This window comes from Protopterus annectens, chromosome 15.part0, assembly GCF_019279795.1.
Source record: "Protopterus annectens isolate FY-2018-M chromosome 15.part0, PAN1.0, whole genome shotgun sequence".
Taxonomy (NCBI): Eukaryota; Metazoa; Chordata; order Ceratodontiformes; family Protopteridae; genus Protopterus; species Protopterus annectens.
The window spans coordinates 41,594,299-41,618,793 of NC_056749.1; the positions used below are offsets into that span (position 1 = coordinate 41,594,299).

The following is a 24,495-nucleotide window of genomic DNA, read 5'->3' on the forward strand; positions in this document are numbered from 1 at the left end:
TATATATAGACACACACACACATTTTATGTTTAATGTCCCGATTTTTGGCCAGTTGTACCTACTTTTCGTGGGCCTTCATCCAGATTTTTTATGTCTCCAGGTTGAGAGGCATTAGAATTAGTCTGGAGCAAAATTTACTTAATTTTTTACCACTGCAAGGAGGTGAAAGCTAATGACCAGACTCCAGCCCTTCCCTAGTACTGTGTGACTCTTACCCACTGAAACACCCCCTAACACTGGGACAGTTATAGCTTGCTAGAGATCATATCCTTACCTTGTCATATAATAAACAGCACTGGTTTTCCATACCACCATCATTCGGAATCAAACTCACCACTCATCTGTTTAACACCCAACACTCCAACCCACTGCACCAAGCAGGACGCTTCAGGTGGACCTATGATCAAACAACTTTTGTGTTGACAATTTTTTGTTATGCTCTATTTAAAATTCTTTTCAGGTTTCAATTTTTAGGTGCTGAAAATAGACAAAATGTGATAAGTTTTTATGAGTCTTGTGCTGCTGGCTCTGTATGGTTTGGTTTAATTATTATTTGTGACTCTGAATGGTTTGGTTTAATTATTATTTGTGACTGTGGCTGGTTTGGTTTAATTATTATGTGTGACTCTTTATGGTTTGGTTTAATTATTATTTGTGACTGTATGGTTTGGTCTAATTATTATTTGTGACTGGCTGGTTTGGTTTAATTATTATTTGTGACTCTGGCTAGTTTGGTTTAATTATTATTTGTGATTCTTTATAGTTTGGTTTAATTATTATTTGTGACTGTGGCTGGTTTGGTTTAATTATTATGTGTGACTCTGTATGGTTTGGTTTAATTATTATTTGTGACTCTGGCTAGTTTGGTTTAATTATTATTTGTGATTCTTTATAGTTTGGTTTAATTATTATTTGTGACTCTGGATGGTTTGGTTTAATTACTATTTGTGACTCTGTATGGTTTGGTTTAATTATGTTCGACTCTGTATGGTTTGGTTTAATTATTATTTGTGACTCTGGATGGTTTGGTTTAATTATTACTTGTGACTCTGTACGGTTTGGTTTAATTATTATTTGTGACTCTGTATGGTTTGGTTTAATTATTAAGTGTGACTCTGTGTAGTTTGGGTTAATTATCATTTGTGAATCTGCATGGTTTGGTTTAATTATTATGTGTGACTCTGTATGGTTTGGTTTAATTATTATTTGTGACTCTGGCTGGTTTGGTTTAATTATTAGGTCTCCTGAAAGGAAACCACCAGCCACTGGCCATTGTCAGATGCATAACCAATTGTTCAGTTCCCTAGGAGATAATAGCCAGTCATGACTAACATAGCCAAGAGACTACAAAACCAAACCCCTCACACAGGATAAGCAATATCTAGTGCAAAGGACCTTATTAACCATACACCAATAACCTTCAGAATGAAAATCAAAACACTCGTTGTAAACAGTAGTAACAGGTAAATCAAGAAACTATAATCCATCAAATATATTACACAAAATGAACAGCAATAGCCATATAACCAATCATCATAGCATATGTAAATGAATATTGTAAAAAAGCTCACCATTGGTCTCCTAAGGGAAATCACCAGCCACTAACCATTGCCAAATGCAAGACCAATCGTTCAATTCCCTAGGAAATAATATCCAATCATAAACATAGCCAAGGATCTATGAAGCCAAACACCAAAAGTACTTTATTAACCATACACCAATGTCTTTCATAGTAAAAACTCAGAACCAACACTCATTGTGGACAGTAGTAGTAGAAGGATTATAAAAACTATGATCCATCAATTGCATTCAAAGTGACTGCCCCACTAGTGGCTGAAAGCAAACAACAATAATCATGACTAAAGCTCAAAAATTAAAAATAGTTGCATAAAAACAACTTAACAAAATCAACTAGCTTGCATTGTTAGAAAGGCAAAAAATGACATTATACCCAAGTGAAATCAACTAGCTTGCATTGTTAGAAAGGCAAAAAATGACATTATACCCAAGTGAAAGCATGCCTTATTAACAGAAGCAAAGGACAGATAAAAAAGTGATCACCCAAAGCATCTTAACATAATAAACTAGCTTATAATATTTAAACAGGCAAAAATGGCATGCTTCAATAGCAAAAACCAAATCAAAAAATGATCACCCAAAAAATCAAATGTATTGGAGGTAACTAACCTTCAATATAAATCACAAAGAAACAAGATAAATAAACTAACACTAATTAGAAAACAAAACAATATTTTTATACAGTTTACGGGCCATAAACTATAAGACAAATTTGAATTAAGTCAGTTCCAGATGAAAAAATATGTATTTCCATCCATGGGGAACTGGCTTAAAACAATGCCAGGCATAAAAAATAGTGACGGTAGATCAAATATGAACAATGTCTTTGCATTGGTGGACAAAGCAGTCAACTATGCCATAAAACCCTAGATACAGCTAAAAACAAATTAAACAGGGACATATGAAAACCTCTTGATATTCAAACATAAACCATGCCTTTGCGTTGGTATACAAAACAGCCAGCTGTGTCATAAAACCCTATATACACAGCTAAATACAAACTGAACGGGGACACATGAGGACCTCTTGGTATTAACATTTACTCTGTCTTTTTGCCTTCAGTATAGGTTTGAGTAGAACCACATTATTTATGCCTGGAGGGCAATGAGCTCTAAGGTTCACAATCCATTTAATTTCCTTAATTTCAGTGTGGTTCACTACATCTCCTTTTCTTGCTGTTTGATGAATACATTCTATTACTTGGAACTTAAAACTATGGTTGGGAAAAGTAGCAATATGCACTGACAATGCATTATTGGGATCACCATTTCTTATGTCCTGTATGCCAAATGATTAATCTGGAGACCAGCTATAAATATATGAATCTACTGATTGACTACTTCAATTCGGAAGAGGACAGGATAGCTACAGATATTAAGCAAAAACAGGAGGAACTAGAAAAACTGCATATGGAAGACTCTTTTTTGCAGAAACTGGAAGCGTTACAATTCACTTTGAACGTTTATGATAATAAGCTAAAGGAACAAAAAGCTAAGAAGTTAGCTAATGATTTTCATGACTTCAGGAAAGGACATATTTTTGAATGGCCAAGTGAAGTACCAAAACTTTCTATATCGGAAAGACAGAGAGGCATTTTAATAAGCAAATTTATGACCACATGTATTGTATCAAAAAAGGTGATGAAAAGAATGCACTTTGTAGACATATTAATCAGTTTGGAAAAGAGCATAAATTCACATTTGGCATTATAGATATTATTAAGTCGGACCCCAGGGGCGGGGTGATTGTAAAGGACTTTTATCCTTTCGGGAAATGTGGTGGCAACTATATACAGATGCATCCACACCCCCTGGGTTAAACGGCAATATTTCTATAAAACCTTTACTGAAGTACACAATGAATTAGAATTTTAATGCACAACATTTACTGCATATACATATAATATTTTACAAGTATTTATTTGTTTATTTATGTATATGTAAATGTTTACATCCATTTATATGTTTACTTTTTGGAAATATACTCAACACTACTATTTTATGGTTTATTTTATTATACTTTATCATATTTTATATATATATTTTTTATACACAAGATATATGAAAGCATTTATATTTTAATATGATATTCTGAATGAATTAATATTTACACTAGGTAATGTTTAGTGATCAACTTTTTACTACGTGTTGTTGATTTTTAAACAGTGTGTTGAAATGTTTTTAGAGGTGATATACCTTTAAATTATATGTATGCTTTTTGGCGCCAAAAAGTGATTTAAACTGTTTGAAACTCAGTAACAGTTAGTTCTGAGGAAGCCTGATATACACAGGTGAAAGCGCTAAACTGACTGTTTTGGTTTGTCAAATAAATTCGTGTTTTATTATACGAGCGTTATTATTGGAATATTCTGCTTCATCCTTGAAAAAGTGTACCGGTTTCCAAGAATACATAGCTAGAAGTGTAAGCTGTTTTTTATTGTAAGTACCAAAACTAGTTGGAAGCGATAAACCTCCACAAAGGAATAGTTCTCACCGTGATTATGAGGAAACTACTATTCAAGGAAGAGCTTTTAATAATTTAATCCCTGATTTACCAGAGGTGTCTAGAGATCTCTCTACTAATCCCTCATCAGAAGCAGAGATATGTGAAGTTGCACTGGAAAATGCCCCTCAAATGCAAGATAGCCAAAATCAAGACATTAACACCTCTCCCCCACCAGTTATGAGACCTAGGGAGGGAGTAGTCCATGCTGCCTTTAATCTTCCACTACCAGTTTTTGTCAAGCAACAGTTTCATCGGAACTCCAGAGTTCAGAGTCAAGCAAAGAACTGCAAGAAGTTGATTTAGTTTTCAATCTATCTCATGCAACTCTACCTCCAGAATATATATCGATACTTTCAAGAGGTTTGAGTTTTATACCTGCTTTAAATTCTAACCTCAATGAGTTTGTAACAGATCGTTGATTATTCTGTAGAAATGTGACTCTCAAATCCATCTTCTGAAATAAAGCTGAACATTCTAGGCTGAAGTTTTAAAAAAAACAAGTGAATTCACACCTGTAAACCATCCAGCAGTTGAGATGTTCTTTTGTTTATGTGAATCAGAGATGGCTAAGGCAAGGTAGCAGACACCCTATAAAGGAGGCTTACATAATAAGTTTACTCAAGCCGAGTGAGCTGCTCTAAATTATCTTAGAACAAGAGAAGATCTAATTGTCAAACCAGCGGACAAAGGAGGTGGAACTGTAGTAATGGACTTTGATTGGTATGTTGATAAAATGAAACTGATGCTAAATGATGTGACTACGTATAGAAAACTAAATACAAGAGATCGAGAGAAAATGATCAAAAATTTCAATAATGATCTCTATGAATTGCTCATGGAAAGGTGCTTATGTAATGAGTTGTATGACTTTTTATGGTCTCCATCCCCACAATACCTACCATAAGTGGACTTCTGAAGATCCACAAAATCTCCTTGATCCACCCTCTATGTCCTATTGTTGCTGGAAGGGGATGGATCACTGAACTCCCTATCAATATTCATAGAAAATGAACTTAAACAGGTACTATCACAAGCCAAAACGGTACTAAAGGATACTGGCAGTTTTTTGGTTGACTTGAGAAGAGTGCCAGAAAAATTTAAGAGATTTATGAGGTATACATTTAGTCGTGATGGATATTAATAGTTCATTCCCAATGAGTTTGGCACTAATTCCATTTTTAACTCTTTGCACTCTATAGGTGCACCTACAGATCCTGTTTGCCACCTATTAGAGCTGGTATTGGAAAACAACGCCTTTGTAAATGGACAAGAGCTTTATCTACAAACATGGGGGTCACCATGGGCACCCCATCTGTGAATAGTTACTCTAATCTAGTCCTAGCCCAAGTGCTATGTGATCTAAATCCTTGGTATCAACATTTATACTATTATGGTCATTTTGCTGATGACATTTTTATTCTGTGGAAAGGCAATAATGAACAACTTACTCTATTTACAGATTATCTGAATAACACCAAACAATATAAAAGCCCCAAATCCATGGGACACATTTTAAACATTGCTTGTATAATGTTGGAAAGTTGTTAGAATAAAATGCTGTGTTAGCACCATACATTTCACTGCCAAGTCTTGAACCCAGGAGTCTGTGCAAAACAGTCAGAACAACATACCTCTATGCCAAATCAGCTGTTTTGTGAAAGTCACATCGCCACAGTAGTCAGGAAGCCCTTCTATGTGGCACACCTCATCATAAAAGGGTTCTCATCCAGGCAAAAAGAGGTAATTGTTCCCCTCTACTCGTAACTCATTAGACCCATTATAGAGTTCAATGCCCCTTTTGGAATGTACCTCACAAGACATCTGCAGCAGCTGGAAAGGCCACAGAAGTACCTCACAAAGAGGATTTCTGGCCTCAAACAAATGCCCTACACTGACCGCCTCAAAAACCTCCAGCTTTACTCTGTAGCATATCGCCTACTCCGAGGTGATCTCTGCCTAACATATACAGCTATGTCAAACACAGAGCAGTTGGACATGCTACACCTGAAGAAATCCTAATCCCTCCAAGCTACACGCTCTAGGGACCTAAATCTTGTCACCACAATAAACAGGACACACTGGAGGGATAGATTCCTGTCCCAGAGACTTTGTATACTCTGGAACAAGCTACCCATCTATGTCAAGCAAAGTTCTTCATTAGCACTCTTCAAGAAAAATCTTGATGAGTGGATGGGAAATAGGAAATACACCCTGGGGATCACTTATGTGTCTCTGCTGGACAGTGGCACAGGAAAATAACTTTCTTGGGTGGCATAAGCTATGGAACCTTGCTGGCTAGGCTTTCATAGGCCCTTGGGCCAATAGCCTAGTACCTACCTATGAACCTATGAACCCATGCCAGGAAGACTGAAACTTAAATGGCTTCCATTTAGTGAATTCAGTTCTCACCAGAGCTCTCAACCTCTTAGCAAAACAAAACACCTGGACAAAGCCAGTAATGGGGGAATACAGCCTCCAAACATATTCAGTGAATTCAGTTCTTACCATAGCTCTCAACCTTAGCACAAAAAAACCTGGATGAAACCAATAATGGGGGAATACAGTCCCAAAAATAGGGACACATTTCAAATATCCATCTTATAAACTTAAAAAAACTTAGAACTTTGCCAATTGAAAATGCTTATCTGAAAGAGTGCTTGCTTCATGAACAGATACTAAAGGGGTTAAGAATATTTAAATTCCCTTTGGAATTTTACCAGGTACTAAGGAATATTTTGACTTATAGACATGTTCAATAGACATGGCTTAGAGTTTTTAGATTTCATTACTAAATTTAACAATGATCATATTGAAGTGTTAATGAAGGATGTTACTTTTTTGGAACAAGCTATTACTCAGGATTTATTATTTCCTGAATATGAGAAATATTTTGACAAAATGTTTGTGTTTGTAAAAAGACATGCTGCTCATGTTGCTCAAAGGAAAGAGAAGAAATTGGCAAGGGATGATAAAGAATATAGGGAAGGTAACGCATACCCCTTAAGTAACCCACACTTTGAACAGAGGTTGGGTAGTAACAGTCAATGAGTGAATGGTCACTTTTCACAGGCAGGGGGAGATCAGGTTGACACTGAAGTTGGTGATCCCCCTTTAGTGGCATGACAGGAGGGCAGTCACCCCTACCCCTAGTTGAGGACATCCAAAAGGATAAGAAATCAAAGGGGGAGGGGACAAAACCAATACATGATACAAAATAGAATATGAGGCGGAATTATATACTACAGAGGGAGGGGTTGGACATAAGTATGATTTCTATATGCTGTTCTCCTGTTGCAGAAGGTTTAGATGACACAATAGAAGATAAGTTTGAAGGGAGAATGTTATTTCACAAGGGTTTTCATATTTTCAACTATACCGACAGGAAAATAGGTGTTTCCCATTTTAAGTTGTTTGAAAAAGGATTTAAATTTGTCCCAGGACATAGAACATTACCAAAACTATTTTAGAAATAAAATTGTTCACCAGGAAATTGAACCTTTCTTTCTTAAACAAGGACAATCCTAATGGTTTAATAGAGGAAAAAGACAAAATGTGTTTTTGTGATTTTAGAAATAGTCCCCAAGATGCTAGTGGGGAACATGGGAGAACAAGCTGGAATATAGAGTGCTCTTGTGGCAATTGAGACTGGATGCTGCATTCAGGCCAGGTCTCCATGATTTTGTTTCAATTAATCCAGTATTAAAAATGTGAGCAGCTAAATTATAATTGTACAACAAACACAGAAAATGTATAATTTTAAGTTTTAGTGGTTACTGTGATTATTAGCTGGTATAATTTTACAATTGCTTCAGGATGTCCTTAATATACTTTATGATTTTATGTTTTAAAGTGGTCTCTTTAAAATGTGATTAGAAGTTCTTGTTTGGTTGGTTAATTTGAATTTTTAATGGTTTAAAAGGAGTACATTTTGAGTTCTGATGAAGTCCAAGTGTGGACGAAAGCGCTTAACTAGCTTTTATTTTTTAATACATTTTTCATTCTGGAGTGTCCTGTGGTCAAGATTGTGTATTTTTCACTGGTTCGAAGTCTCAAACTCAAATGTAAGTCATGATTTAGTGACTTGCCAGAAAACCAAACAATTTTATAAGGATCAGATTAAAATATGAAGCAAAAATTTGGACATTTGAGACGTATGACATTGCCCCACATTTAAAGCTTTATAAAACATTAAAAAGTTTGCATAAGCAATACATTTCTACATCAAATAAGTCCCCACACCAGCCAAAGCTAAAAATAGTGGTCCCAGACAGGAAACAGACAGTAGCTGAGAAATACGGGGTTTCTTAAAGGGAGCATAACATACAGATCTATATATGTTTATATATGTGCAAAGGTTCCTCCAAAAGGACACATCTCCCAGAAAAGAACTGAATAACCAGCTGGAATTCTTGTGAAGTGTATGAACTGCAAACAAATCAATTATAAAACAAATAACTATTTACATAAGTCCACGGCTGATCAATACATCAAAGTTATACATCAACAACAATTAATATTTTTCAAGCAAGTCTTTAGTTTTAAGCCACAATTTATATGAATGTGTAATATTAGAAGCTCTCATCTTTATAGTATGCAATTCACAGCTGTAAACAATTTTTGCCATACGAATACATTCAACACTACAGGGGGTAGCTTTACTTTTCCAATTTTTAGTAATTACTTTTCTGGCTATAGCAAGAATAGACCAAAGAAGAGGCATTTGGATTTTTGGAATTATTGTAGAAATCAGAGCATTAATTAAAACTAAATATTTAGAAATAGTACATCTATCTGACCACAGAGCTTGAATAAAGTTGTTAATCTCTTTCCAAAAATGGGAGATGACTTCACATTCATATACCATATGCATCTAATCAGCCATTATTTCAGAATCACATCTCCATTTAAAATGTATACATAACTGTAATTTTGTTAGAAGTAACAAAAGTTCTGTGTAAACAATTTCAAGTGAAAATGTTCCAGTATAATGAAGATGTAGTTTTATCTGTAGATTTTAATATCAATTTCTTGTATTCTTTAGAGAAGTCTTCATTAACTTTTGAGGAGTAGTTCCAAGAGGAATTGTTTAAATATGTGAAATCTAACTTGAACATTTTATAAATTTGTGACAAATGTCAGATTCAAAGATGGCCACAATTCTGTAAGCACTGCTAATCTACAGCTCTTCAATCCTTTTGAATAAACTCAACCCAGAGGAATAACCAGGACCTATTTCGAAACAATACTCTGAGCTAATAACTCTAATCAACACTTAGAAACCCAGAAAAAGGAAAATAATCCTGAATAAACAGCCAGTCTAACAAGATTCTAACAGATTAACTGGATCAGAGGAAGGAGACAAGGAAAAGAAGCCGTGTGCTCAAAACACTTCTCATACTGAACTTTATCTACAAACCAAGATGCCTTACTTACACAAAATGTCAAAAGAAGATAAAAATATGGACATTACAACAACAAAGACTAAACTCTCAGAATTACTATCACCTGAGAAAGACTTAAACTCAAAAAGACAGAAAACAACAAAGCAACCAGAGACTGCAAAATCAGGGAATAAAAATAAAGCAGATCAACCTGCAAATCTGGATGATATAAAAGCAGCCCTACAACCTATTCAAGAGGCAATAAAAGAACTGTCCACCCAACTACAATCATTTGGATCTTCTTTCAACCAAATCTTGGAAAGAATGGACAAATCAGAAGCCAAAGTCATGGAGAATGAGGAAAAAATAGCTTTACTATCCAAGAAATCTGATACACATGAAGCAGACATACAAACCATGCAAGCAAAAATTATTGATCTGGAGGCAAGATCCAGAAGGAATAACATAATCATCAGAGGAATGCCGGAAAATATACAGCACAATGAACTGATTCCTTCGATCATACAAATATTTGCAACACTACTCAAAGACCAAAAAACAGCCCACCAAATAATAATAGAGAGGGCACACAGAGCCCTGAGAGAATCTCAAACATCAAATATTCCGAGACCTGCCTATGTCAAACTCCTTAATTTTCAAGATGTTAATACAATATTATTAACTACAAAGAAAAATGGTGGGTTTATAATATGGAACAATAACAAAATATCACTAGCCCAGGATCTGCCCCTACAGATTAGACAAGCTAGACAACTTCTATCCCCTTATTGTAAATTCTTAATTGACAGAAAACTAAAATTCCAAATGAAACATCCAAATACACTGTTATTTTCTGTGGATGGAGTTAAATAATTGGTTGCCAACAACAGAGAAGCAAAACTACCTTCATGTCTGTTTTCAAAAAAATTCCCGCCATAGATGACTAGTTACACCCACCAGATTGGACTATTGAGCCTACAAGATTGGATGCAAGCTACAATAACAGCCGAGGACTTACCGTCTCAATAATTTGATTTTGCCTTGCCCTAGGCCTCATTTCTGGAATGGTGCGACTTTACCTCTCAGTTTACAAGACACGGGGGTCATAACAGGAAATATACATCATGTACATCAGGTTAATTTTCCCACGGTAGGAACTAAAAGTCATCTGGCAGCTTTAGAGGTCATCTCCAAGAGGTGCACTTCTGGAAGTCCGTCTACATGCTCAGTCCCCCTTTGAGAAGCTAAGTAACCGTCTTAGTACAATACTTAAATTGGTGCTAAACAGCTGGCACACACCGAACACTTTAGACAACCTCAGCCGAAGCTATCAAAGAAATCTAAGGTTGAAGCCCATCTACTTTACTTAAATAGAGCATGTAATATGTGTTTTGCCATTGAAAACTTACTGCTACAAAGATTGAGTCCAGCTGTGTGAATCCTGGATGTTGACAGTTGGAATCTTGAATACCAGAATTACCGACTGCCCAAACTTACCTTACCCTCTCTTCTGGACCCATAGTAGTGCTTATTCCTAGATGTGAAGCAGTAGGGAGTTTCAGACTTCAGTGTTAGGCTCACGCATATTGGTTTTCAGCTTACACTCGCAAAAACATTCCAACTAAAGCAGCACCCTTTGTCCAGCATTTTGAAGAGTTCTACTCCTGTGTAAAAGTGTGGAAGTTTTCTACTAGGGTTATTATGTGCCTTAATTTCCCACCAATCTTTACAACTGAGGTTTGGAATACTAGCAAGCTAAAACATCTATGTTTACCTTGCACACAAAACTCCGTAGAGACCTAGCACATACATGTCCGATTCCTGATAGGTAAAAGAACGGTAGCTATATCTGTGGCTATGTTGGCAGCGATTAGGGAGCCAAACTATGTTGATGAACTGAGGGATAGATGACTATTATCAATATCTGCACCCCCTAAGTGACATAGTCTAATTGCCAGCGATAAACATATGTAGTCAATAAGTAGCAGCAAAGATACTTGACATCTAGGATTCTCTCACTGCAATAGTTAACAATTTGAAATGATGAGGTCCAGTGGTCTCTGCAATATTTTGTTTTCCTGTTACATGTAAAATCCGAGACTGTGTTACCCCACTGTGTTGATTTACCATTTAGTAACATACTATTTTTGTGTAGTACTAAATATATATATTGATATGTTCTAGTATTTTTATCAGCCAAGCTTATTTGATTTATGGGTGTTTTGACAGCTCCTATGTTCTAGTGATGTGTGGGATGGATCATTTGATGTATACCACTGTTTTGACCTCTTCCAATTGGGGTGTAATGGTGGGTGTATGCAGCACACATTTTACATCATTTTCCACCATATGAGATTTTTGACATATTTCCATGTTGAGGATGGTGGTGTTGATCTACAGAGCTCAACTAAACAGTGCTTGAAGATCAAACGATTCGCTGAAAATCTAGGTTCCCAGCTAGCTACCTATACGTATGTGTATATATGTACATGTGTATATATATATATATATATATATATATGTGTGTGTGTATATGTGTATATGTAGATGCATATGCATCTGGTCTCCACTAAAAAAGACGGTACTAACCTAGTGGGACTAATCCTGTCAATAAAGGATAAAGAGGAAAGAGGGAGGGAAGAAGGAAAAAAAAGAAAAAAAAGAATAAATAAAATAAATATATATGACCCTACATGTCAGTCTGGGTACAAATTGTAAATAAATAAGGTAACCCGGTCACCAACACGATAAACAACCTTGAAATTAGGCAGTATGATGACCCAGAAGGTAAAACAATAAAGCATAGAACCGAAGCGGCCACAGGAAACAGAAGTTTAATCCACAAGCCACAAACAGTTCACATAACCGCCTCCAAATACACAGTACGTTTTCGTTTCTCCTACTTCATCAGATGTGGGCTGCTTCCAAAGCTAACACCTTTTATAGAGCACATTGTTCCAATTAACAAATCAGCTTTGCTAAGCAAACAACTTGTAACTGAGAAAAAGTAAAAAAAGTGCTTTTGTGCTTTTAACCTGATGTTAACATTTTATATTTTATATGATAAAAATTTAAAGGTGTGTGTCAATACATTACTAAATCACATACTCTATTATATTATGGGTACAAATTGTACAACAACTCTGTTTCTTTCTGCATGTAGCAGTTATTGTTCTAGAAACATTTGTAATTTTTTACAGTGCTATATCTCCTGCTTTGTTTCGTAGGATTCCTATAAAACTGTCACACGCTCAAAAATCCTTGTTAAAAACCCCAAATACTCTCTCTCTGCCGTGATCTCACACTCACACATACAAGAGTGTCTATAGGAATAATAAATTCAGAAGCCTCAGAACATAGTTAATATCTTATCTAATTAGACATTGTTAAAAATTATTTTAATTATATTTTGTCTGACATTGTTAATATTGTATAAATTAAAAAAGGTTTTGCTTGCACTACCTGTACTGGAGATTTCTCCTTGAGACTCCACTGAAAAGGAGACTCTGTGCCCAGCCGGACTTCCCCAGTCAACAAATAGGAAATAAATAAATAAATAAAATAAATACCTTAGTGAGACATAGCTGAGGTACCATCCTAGTTTCAATTCTCCTAGGATCATTTAAATTTAAATATTTTGGATTTGGAACTAAAGCTATAGGAGGGTAACACAGCTCTGGTAACAAAAAAAAAATATATATATATATATATATATATATATATATATATATATATATATATATATATATATATATATATAAATGTTGGTAGTTTATTACATTGTTTAAAATGAAACAAGGTACTATTGGGAATGTTAAATTTAGATGGTTTATGGTTACAAGCTTCTAATATATTTGCATATAAACTTAAATTATCATGGTAATAAAAAGTTTGATAACAGGAAAAAAGTCAGAGAACACCCTGGCAGGGCAACAATCTCTATAACATGTTCAGTTCTTTACTTACAATTAGTAGAAAGCAAGTTTAGGATGACGCCTCAGAAAACTGGCGGTAACATTACCCAAATAATTACCAAATGCAAGATATTACTGGCTGCACAGTAACGGCCCATTTAAAGTAGCAGCAGTTAAAGTATCTCGCCTTCTGGAGACAGTTTACTATAAGTTAGTTAATGAAACGCGCTGACTGTTGAAAACGCGGCAAGGTTTTCAAATTTCCAGGTCGGTTTTCACTTCACCATTAAAGAAACATATTCCACAATTAGAAACCATAGCCTGTTGTATATGCAAAATTTCATTGGATTTAAGAATCGGTCTTCACCTCGTCACAAATAAAATCCACTGTCCAAAATACACTAATGAAAGAACCACAGCGATATAATTTAATAAATTAAGACACTTTAATGACAAAGAACTGGCAAGCGCTTTCACCTTATAGGCTTCCTCAGGCCAAACATAGTATAATGCTTTCGACATATATATATATATATATTTTATGTCTGTCTGACATCACTTCCCTTTGTGTTTAATTAACATTCAAACCTTTAAAGCAGCACTAACAATGTTAAAAAATATATAAAATACAATGTATAAAATTGGTCGACAATAGTCGGCTCAACAAATACTACTAAAATCACTTATATAGAAATAAAAACATGGATATCTTACTTTTATTTATATATATATATTAAATTCTAAATTTAATCACACTCTTTAATGTTAAATTAAATATTTTGACCTGATATCAAATAAAGATTTTTACAATAAAACCTTATAAAACAAATTATAGCCGATAATTATGCTCATAACAAACAATAGTATCCGTACTGAACAAACCATCTCGCAGAACATCAACTCACTTAGTGTTTATAGATAAAAATCTGAGATGGTTCGCTGAAAGTAACATGCCAATACGAAACCTAACCTCAAGGTTACATTTTTACAAGTACAATAACCCAGATGTTAATAAGGCTAACTTAATAGCATCAATTGGTCATGAATTAAATACACAAAATCAAATAAAAACATTTGATTATGCTTATGAATGATAAGGCATTGTGCAAGAAACTCAACAAAGGACATAAACAACATGTCATTCTTTAGCGCATATTATATAATAAAGAGTGTAAAACCATTCAGTCAGTGTGGCATAAACGTACTAAACCTAGAGTCAAAATAATTAAAGATCGTGCAAGATATATAAAATGTAGTGTATCTTGGATTATTAGTAACAAGATAAAGCAAATAATATAATTATTGTATAGTGATTAACAACTAAAGCATCCCGGTTACCATTTCCTACTTCCTAAGAGGTGTCATCCTAAACTTGCTTTCTACTAATTGTAAGTAAAGAACTGAACGTGTTTTAGAGATTGTTGCCCTGCCAGGGTGATCTCCGACTTTTTTCCTGTTATCAAACTTTTTATTACCATTATCGGAGACGCCAAATATAGCAGCTATCTTTTACTTGATTTAAATTATCATGGAATTGAAGATTGAAGAACTATCTATACACCTCCATTTCTTAAATCCTATTCTAATAACCAGCAACTCCTCACCAAAGGGTATGCATCTCTTGATTATCATTGATTACTAAGCACTTGTTGTTCAAACCAACTCGAATAGAACTTTAAATGGCTGCATAATTACTTGTACCTACTTTCAATTATTTCTATAGACAGGTAAAACTGATATATAATTACATTGTTTTTCTCTAGGATACACCAGAATAAGAATGAGTAAAATTAAACTATCTGACAAACTTTAACCCTGTGGTAGAGAGATGTCACGCCAAAACTTATAAAACTTATACAACACAATGCCATTCAAAATGTAAATAATACAGGACAAGGGTAGAAAAACATGTGTGGTCAAATATTCGTGGAATATTCGTACTCTCAAATTGAATATTCTCCCAAAGCAAGGAGAGAAACAACTAGAGCTAAGAGACTCCTACCTAGGGAAGAAAGGACCATTCATAAAATAAGTCCAGACTGAGAATGAATATATTTTACTTTTATGTTAATAAATAAAGTTTGGGATAACAAACAATTTCAGTTGGAAAACATATAAACACTGTTAGAGGCAAATTTCTTAAACTGATGTTCCCTTTTTTTTTTTTAAGTAAGACCAAGATTGGTTGAAAATATGTTTTTCAAACTTTAACACTCCATAATAAATCTTATAAGAAGAGACTTAGGTTACAAAAGTAATGTTTGTTAGGGAATGAGTTGGATAGACTTTGTACAAATAAGATTAGGACACACAGGGTCATTAAGATTCTTTTACCTCTTAAACACTAACACACAAGTTATCTTTATACTAATACTACAAAATTATACAAGGATCAAAACTTGCCAGGCCCTGTTACATTCCTGGTCCAGGAGATTAGTGGGTAAGCACAGGGAAGGGACAGGAATAAGAGAATGCTTTCATAACATAATTTTGATAAAAAATAAACACAGTTCGATATATTTACTCAAATCTCAAAACTATTTACACAAATCAAAAGCTTCATAAATGTGGGAATTGGATTCATGAAACATTAAGGGGCTCCAGAACATTAAGAAAAGGAAATAAATGTATAATGAAAAAAAGCACACACCAAGACAACGGAGCTGAGACCCAACTATAGCGATGGTTGAAACAACTAAAATAAGAAATACTACCATGCGCTGGGTCAAATGGCTGATAGACGAATAATTCTTATTTCTCACTGTCCAGAAAACAAATCAGATAGAAAGCATTGTCCATAATACAATATTGCATCCAAAGAACACAGCAACGAAATCTGCAGTTAAAAGTTAAAATCAGGCAGTTTATTGTTAAAAATGTAAGCGCTTTCACTCGAAGGCTTCCTCAGACATGTCTGAGGAAGCCTTCGGGTGAAAGCGCTTACATTTTTAAGTGAGAAATAAGAATTATTCGTCTATCAGCCATTTGACCCAGCGCATGGTATTATTTCTTATTAAGAAAAGGAAACTGTTTCTTCACCTAGTTTTGCAAGCTAAGGCAAATTTCATTCTAATTCAAGAAACACATCTAACTATTGAACAATGGTCAGAAATAAAAGGGAAAAAATGGATAAGAGAAATTATAGCATCTGAAGGCAAAACCAATAGTGCAGGAGTAGCTATAATCATTAAGAACTAATACCAAGATAAAATTATAGAAACCAAAATAGATAACGAAGGAAGATGGTGCTATGTAATCCGTTCAACCCGCATGTATGATAAGCCCATCCTACTTCTCAATATATATGCACCCTGTAATAACCAGCACTCCTTTCTTGCTTCATTGTACCGTATTTTAAGTAAATACAATAATCACTATATGATACTGGGAGGCGACTGGAATGCATATCAAAACCCAAAACTAGATAAATCAAGTCTACATGGATCATACAATAAACAAGCATCTGTAGCACTAAGCAAACTTAAATATGACTTTAGTCTATATGATCCCTTCAAACATGGTAATTACCCAAATATCGCAAATAATTTTACGTTCTACTCCAATTGTCATAAAATGTGGTCGAGAATTGACTTTTTCCTAATTTCAGAACTAATTAACCTAGACCCCACAGTATCCATACATACTCGATACTTGTCTGATCATTCTAAAATTACCCTAAACATTACTAAGCCCACCAAAAATAACACCCTATATCGAGGACATAATTGGTCCCTGAACCCAAATCTTTTAAATAAAAAGGAAATAATTGAGGAAATACAGGGTATTCTCAAAACATCTCTGGTGAATCTATCAAAACAACAACACCCTCCTGATATTTAATGGGCGACAACAAAAGCCCAGATTAGAGGTATTTTTCTTCAAAAAGCATCTTACTATAAGAAAACCCAACTCAGACAGGAACAACAATTACAGGCTAAAATTAAATCACTAGAACAGGATTTAGTTAAAGACTTTAACACGCAAACTGAAACAGAATTATTGAAATGTCAGAAAGACCTTTTCATGATACACAATAATAACCTATCATTTCATGAAACTAAAATACTTGCAAAATATGCTAACCATGTACAAACACCATCACAAGCACTAGCTAGGATTATTAACCAGTCTAAAACTTCCTCTCAAATCTCTGAAATAACCTATGAGAATAAAAATTATACAAAAACTGGAGATATTATTAACATTTTTGAAAATATATACTCACAAATCTATGGAGACCAAAAATCCCTACTTATAAACGAAAATAGCAGAGATTTCCTACAAAATCTTAATTTCCCGAAAATTGATGTGAAACTACAAAAAGAATTAATAGAACCAATAACCACTGAAGAAATAATATCAACAATCAAAAAATTGAAATCACACAAGCCACCCGGTCCAGATGGCCTCACAGCGGAGTTTTATATAACATTTTACCATATCATTGCACAAATCCTATCTTACATATTAAACTACATAATAAAAAATAAAATTAATGATATACACTTTAATGCATCCAAAATAATTTTTATACTCAAAGAAAAGGCAGACCCTCAGAATCCGGATAGTTACAGACCCATATCATTACTAAATATTGATACCAAAATCCTAACATCTATTCTGGCTAATAGAATAAAAAAAATAGTAGACATAATTATTTCTAATGAACAATCTGGCTTTTTAACATCCAGACAAGCCAGTGACAATACACTAACACTACACACACTAATTTCATATGCTAACCAAAACAACCTAAACATGTATGCACTTATTATAGACGCCCATAAGGCCTTTGATAGAGTGAACATAAAATTTTTATTCCAAATCCTACCTTACTTTAATATACCCCAAGAATTTACTCAAACCCTACAAACTTTATACAATAACCCTTATACAACATTATACATAAATAAAACGTGGTCTAATAGAATTCAAATCAGAAATGGTACACGGCAAGGATGTCCTCTATCTCCCTTATTGTTCAACCTTTATCTAGAACCCCTTTTTTTAAACATCAAACAAAATATATATCATAATGCCCCAGTAATATGCAACACAAAAATTTCCCACTCAGCCTCTGCTGATGATCTTAACATCTACTGTACAATGTCACTCACAGACACCAAGAAAATACTAACTGCTATTGATGACTTTGCATCAATATCAAACTATAAAATAAACCTTAAAAAAACATCTTCCCTTTAAAAACTCTGAAACCTTTCTCACTTTTACCACTGATAGGACAAGTAAAAACTGAAGAAAGGATTAAATATTAAGGAATTACATTCTCCACGGATAACAAACATTTTTATTTAAATAATAGTAAACAAAAGTGGAACCACATTTTACTGGACCTAAATAGATAGAAAATCTGAAACTACCACCACTAGTCAAAGTCTCGATTATAAAAATGAATTTTCTGCCCAGACTATTATACATTTTTATGTCCTCCCAGCTATTAATACCCAAGAAATTCTTTAAACAAATTCACACTGAATTTGCTAAATTTATATGGGAACCAAAAAAAAGTAGAATCTCATGTGATAAATTGATGACCCCGAAAAACAAAGGTGGATTAGATTTACCAAATTTTGAAAATTACTATTTAATCATAAACTCTAATAGAATTTTAAGAATTGCAAACTACAATACATCAGAAAAAATCTGGTCTCCACATTGGGTAAGATTATATTTTAAACATATAGAAAACCTAAGCATAAATTCCAAATCATTACCATTCTTAAACAGCAATAGTATTAAATCATATAATTTAATGGAACCCTTTAAAAATTCTGTATCATCAATACAAAGTCTTTTTAAATCAGTAAACCTGCTTCAATCCGTGATGATTTTACAACCTATACATAAAAATTCCAACTTTAAAATAAATAACCAGCTACTAGACTTAAAATGTTTCCCACTTATAATTAATATAACAGTACAAGATATTTACCCATATTTAAACTGTCTTGCTCATGAAATAAGAAGACAATGGTACCTTCCCAAATCATATCTGGTGATCCTGAGACAAATTAAAGAATTGTGTATAAGTTGTATCCGGGATATCAACATTAATGAAAAGGATATGGTGAAATGTAACTTACTATGGAAAACCCTTCTACAAAACAATACATTTATAGCATGTTCATACAAACTGATAAAAGACCTGAAATTTCAAGAACATATACTCATATCTAACTATTGGAAGGAAAAAATACCATTGGTTGAGAACTACAGACTAGTACAAGCAATTAACCTAACAATAAAATCCTTATCCCTTCAAAAGTTAGCATTCACTCAACTCATGATATATAACAATGCTTATTACACATGCCTTAGCTTGGGTGGCCACGGTGGTGCAGTGGTTAGCATTGCCGCCTCACAACAAGAGGTTCTCCGGTTCGATCCTCAGCTGGGGTGCCTTCTGTGTGGAGTCTGCATGTCCTCCCTGTGGTCGCGTGGGTTTCCTCCGGGTGCTCCGGTTTCCTCCCACATCCCAAAGACATGCTGCAGGTGGATTGGATACTCTAAATTGGCCGTAGGTGTGCGTGTGAGTGTGCCTTCTGTGGAAGGTTGGGCGCCGGGCTGGCAACTCGACACCGTAAAACTCCACTGCCAATCAATGTGCGGACAAGGTGATCCGCTGTGGCGACCCCTAACCGGGAAAAGCCGAAAGAAGAAGAAGAATTACACATGCCTTAGCTTGCATAAATTTAACTCTAGAAACTCCCCAACTTGCCCACATTGTAAATATGAAACTGCTGACCTTTTGCATATGTTCTGGAGCTGTAAATGTGTATACAAACTTTGGAATTCCTTGAAAATACAACTCCAAAAGATGGGCTATCAATCTTCAACGCTCACTTGGGAATTTATGATACTACATATCCCCCCAAATAATCTATCTAAAACCAAACATTCATACTCATCAATATCTTCCTATTAATGAAACTATACATAGCTATGAACTGGCTTACCCTTCCAAAAACTCATGGAAGAACTTTAGGAGATTGGCAATAAAACATATATTAGCCCATAAATACACAATAAACAAACAAAACAAAAACCCAAATATCCTTAAACTCTGGGAACAGATCTTCAATATTATACTTACATAAACCATTGAATCTAAGATACAAGTTCAGCATACACAACTAAAACAACAACATTATATAGTAGTGATCTGATTTGTTGAGACTAACCATGGAGAAAACACTCTCATTTCTTTCCATACTATAATTATGAAAGCATTCATGTAAATAGTGTAAATATGTTTAATTGTATAAGGTTCATAGGTTCATAGGTTCATACTAGGCTATCTGCCCTAGGGCATTTATAAGCCTAGCCAGAGTGTGTTTGGCTTTCGCCACCCATTTTAAATGAATTTTGCTATGCCCTTTTTCGAGGTTAGTATACTGTGCCTCAGTCTAACAGTGACACAGAAGTGATACCCAGGGTAAACCTACGATCTCCCATCCACTCATCAAGATTCCTCTTGAAGAGAGTTAATGAGGGACTCTGCCCAACCTGGACTGGGATTTTATTCCAGAGTGAAGGGAGCCTCTGGGTTATGAATCTGTCCCTCCAGCATGTCCTATTTATTTCAGTGCTGAGGTTCAAGTCTCTCGAGCTCGTAGCTCGATGGGATTTGGATTTTCTGAGGTGCAGCATGTCCATTAATTCCGGGTTGGACATGGCTTTATACGTCAGGCACAGATCGCCTCTGAGCAGGCGGTATGCCACTGAGTAGAGCTGGAGTTTCTTTAACCGGGCAGCATATGGCATCTGTTTGAGCCCTTTGATCCTCTTGGTGAGGTACTTTTGGGGTCTTTCCAATTGCTGCAGGTGTCTGGTAAGGTACATCCCAAAAGGGGCATTGTACTCAATTATGGGCCTGATGAGGGATGAGTAAAGAGGCACGATGACCTCCCCTGATCTAGATGTGAATCCCTTCATGCTTAGGTGGGCTATATAAAATGTTTTTCTAACCACTTTGGCCACGTGGTTGTCAAATGAGCGATTGCTATCAACTTGGGTCCCCAGGTCCCTAATTACTTCTTCCATACTTAATGGATTGCCACCTATGTGGTAATTTGTGGGCACTTTGTTTTTGCCAAAGGGGATGACTATACACTTTTTGGCGTTTAGCTTGAGGCCATGGCTCTGGCACCAGTTGTCTGTTCCTATGAGGCCCTTTTGTAGGATGCATGTGTTGGCTGCAGAGTCTATTATGGCACCCAGTTTGCAGTCATCTGTGAACTTGGTCAGCCACTGTCCTTCCGTGTTAGCCTGTACCTCCGAGAAATATATACCGAACAAGAGAGGTCCCAGGACTGAGCCTTGTGGGATGCCACTTGTAACTGGTTTGGAGTCTGACATGGCTCCAGCAATTCTAACCATGTGGGTTCTGTCCTTGAGCCAGTTTACAACCCATCTAGTGACACAGGGGTTTATATTTAAGCTGGTGAGCTTATCTATAATGCCTGAGTGGGGTATTGTATCGAAGGCTTTTGCAAGGTCCAGGTAGGCTGTGTGGACCACCTTCCCCTTGTCAATGGCCTTGGTGATTGTTTCAAAGAAATTGACCAAGTTTTAGAGGCAGGATCTGCCCTTAACAAAGCTGAACTGGGTAGGATCCAGTGTCTGTAGGTCCTCAATATCTTTATTTATGAGGTCCATGATGATCCTTTCCATAGCTTTGCAGACTAAGCTAGTCAAGCTTATGGGGCGATAGTTTCCAGGATCCGTTGAGGCACCACCTTTGTGGAGAGGGACCACTGTTGCTGTACGCCACTCTTTGGGTACATATCCTGTAGTAAGGCTGAGAATGAACAGTAGTTTTATGTTTCGGTTTAGTTCTTCTTGGAGTTCATGTAGGATGCAGCCCGGGACACCGTCTGGTCCCATTGATGCTGTGTTTTTTGCTTTGGAGAGGGCGGCTCTTACCTGAGCATCTGAGATGTCAGGGGGCAGCACTCTGCTTGGATAGATATTTGCCTTTTGGTGGGGAAGGGGGGGAGAAGTTTGCGCTGAACCTGTCAGCTAGGATGTTGGCAATGTCTGTGGGTTCGGTGTATTTTTTGTCATTTTGGACTAATTCTGAGCATATCTGGGAATTCCCACCCAGGTTTCTAACATAACTAAAGAAAGCCTTGTGATTATTCTTAGTGTGCTGTGGAATTTTTCTCTCGAAGCTGGCCTTAGACGATTTTATGAGTGCCTGTAGTTTTTTGCTAATACTGATCAGATGCCTTCCCATTTTGGGATTTTGCTCTATCATGTAGTAGCTTCCTCCTTCTATTGTATAGTTTGTTTATGGCTGGGGTCCACCAGACTGGATGCCTAACTTTGGAGGATTGGGTCTTGGTTTTATTTGGGATTGCATGATCCATGCATTCCTGAAGGTGTTCATAGAATGCATTTATAAAGGATTCTGCGGTCTGGGCCATATTTTCCACAGGCCCGGGGGCTTTGAAGGATTCCACCTCAGTTTTGAGGAGTGTGAAATTTGCTTTAGAGAAGTTTTTCACTGTGGTTTTCTGGGCAGGGGCTGGGGTCGGGATGTGAATATATAGTGAGATTAGTTTATTGTCTGATCTTACCAGTGAGGGATACACTTCTGGTCTGGAGCATAGAGTCCCCATGTTGGTGATGATCAGGTCCAGTATGTTTTCCCCTCTTGTGGGAGTGGCAACAAGTTGTTCCATAGCATTTGAGTTTATAAATTCTAGGAACCTTCGGGCTAGGGCATTGGAGCTAGAGTAATGCTCCCAGTCTATGTTAGGGTAGTTGAAGTTGCCCAATATAATGGTGTTTGGAGAGACCTTCATATTTTCCAGCGTTCTCAGGAAGGCAGAGTGGGGTTCCTGGGTTTGGGAGGGTGGTCTGTAGCAGGCTATAAACTGGAAGGCAGTTTTACCCACTGTTGGTTGCACATGGATAGTCTCTGATGCTTCGTGCTGTGCCACCTACCTGGAGGTGTGGGTATCTTTGACGAATATTGATACTCCCCCTCCTTTTGTGGTTCAGTCCAAGTTTTGGGGCCGAAAAACATGGTATGAGGTATAACCTGGTAGTGCTGGGGTGCTCTCGGGAGCCTTGAACTAGGTTTCTGTTACTGCACAGATATCAATGTTCTCCATGCTAAGGAGAGTTTTGAGTGCACGCATCTTGAGGTTTAGACTTCTGGCGTTGAGTAGCATTACTCTTAGTTTCTTATCCCTTGTGATACCTATGGAGCTGGGTTTGTCTTTTCAGCCTTGCCTAAAAAAGGCACTGTGAGCCTTTGCCAATATCCAAAAGCCCAGGGGTGACAGGTGCAAGTTGTCCCTAGTGAAGCATCATGGCTTGTTGAGCATGTCATCCCAGGCAGACAGGCATTGGATCCCCTTTGAATGACACCAATACTTAAGCCAATTGTTGAAATTGATCATCTTGTCTTCATATTGTGGCATCATTCTTGGTGAGGGTAAGATGCTACTCAAGGTCAGGGTCATACCAGCCTGGGCTACATGCTCAGAGAGCTCCTCTATGTCTCTTTTCATGTAGTCCAGGGAGGTACGTCTCAGGTCATTCACACCAGCATGGACAATGACTGAGTCATATTTGTACTTGCCTTGGTGTGACCTGAGTGCTTGTGTTATGTGGTGGATCCTAGCACCTGACAGGCAGCTCACCGTGACCTTCTCCTTGTTCACCCTGGTGAGCGGGACATCAGTGTGCCTGACGATAGAGTCACCTATTACAAGTGTATCAGATGTGTTGCTTAGCCTTAAAGGTTGTGACGGTTCGGCACACTGGCTTTGTGAGCTATGTGTTGCACGTGTTTTATTTTGGGGTAGCAGTTGCTTTGGTGTCTGGTTTGGAGGTCTTTGCTGCTTAGGCAGATTTTTATTTAGAGCCTCCGAGTATGTTTTTGTGTGTTTATGTGTTTGGTTTGCTGTCGTGGTAGGTCTATGTGAGACTGGAATTGTAATGAGTGTGGTTTCCTTCTCCTCCTGACTGGTTATGCCAGTAATGAGTTGAGAGAGCTTAGCCTCCAGTTTGGCTATATGGTTGCATCTCTCACATGTGTTGGAATTTGTTGGGAGGAGGAGAGGGTTGTCTGTGTACATGA

At 36.3% G+C, this 24,495-nt stretch overlaps 1 protein-coding gene across 1 annotated transcript in view; it reads right to left on the bottom strand.

Annotated features, from left to right (window-relative positions):
- The window catches only part of LOC122790051 (exocyst complex component 1-like), a gene marked incomplete in the record, with an annotated part of 2,315,969 nt that overhangs the window by 2,164,212 nt on the left and 127,262 nt on the right, over positions 1 to 24,495 (bottom strand).